Raw genomic sequence first — 386 nt, 5'->3', positions numbered from 1 at the left:
CCTCAGTCGAGTTCCAGATTATCTTTGCAATTTCGGCTGGTTATACTCGAGATTGCTCCAATCTGGTCAGCCCCTAGGAAAAACTAAGCTAAGAGAATTGGATTCCTTGGAAGAAAGCAGCGAATGTCTACGAAAACAAGGACAGAAAAAAATAAACGAAGAAATGGTACACAAATACAAATGCAAATAACTTATATGAATGCATGTGTGTGTGTGTGTGATTGAGTTGTGTGTGTGAACGAGTTGTGTGTGTGCGATTGAGTGCGCAGCGAGTATGTGTGTGCGTATACATGCATATACACACATGTGTTACATATATATTATACATATACATGTTCATTTGTACAGACATATAAATACATGTGTATATATATATATATATATAT

Source organism: Octopus bimaculoides, chromosome 17 (genome assembly GCF_001194135.2).
Source record: "Octopus bimaculoides isolate UCB-OBI-ISO-001 chromosome 17, ASM119413v2, whole genome shotgun sequence".
Lineage (NCBI taxonomy): Eukaryota > Metazoa > Mollusca > Cephalopoda > Octopoda > Octopodidae > Octopus > Octopus bimaculoides.
Note: the sequence above shows the minus strand (reverse complement) of the source record.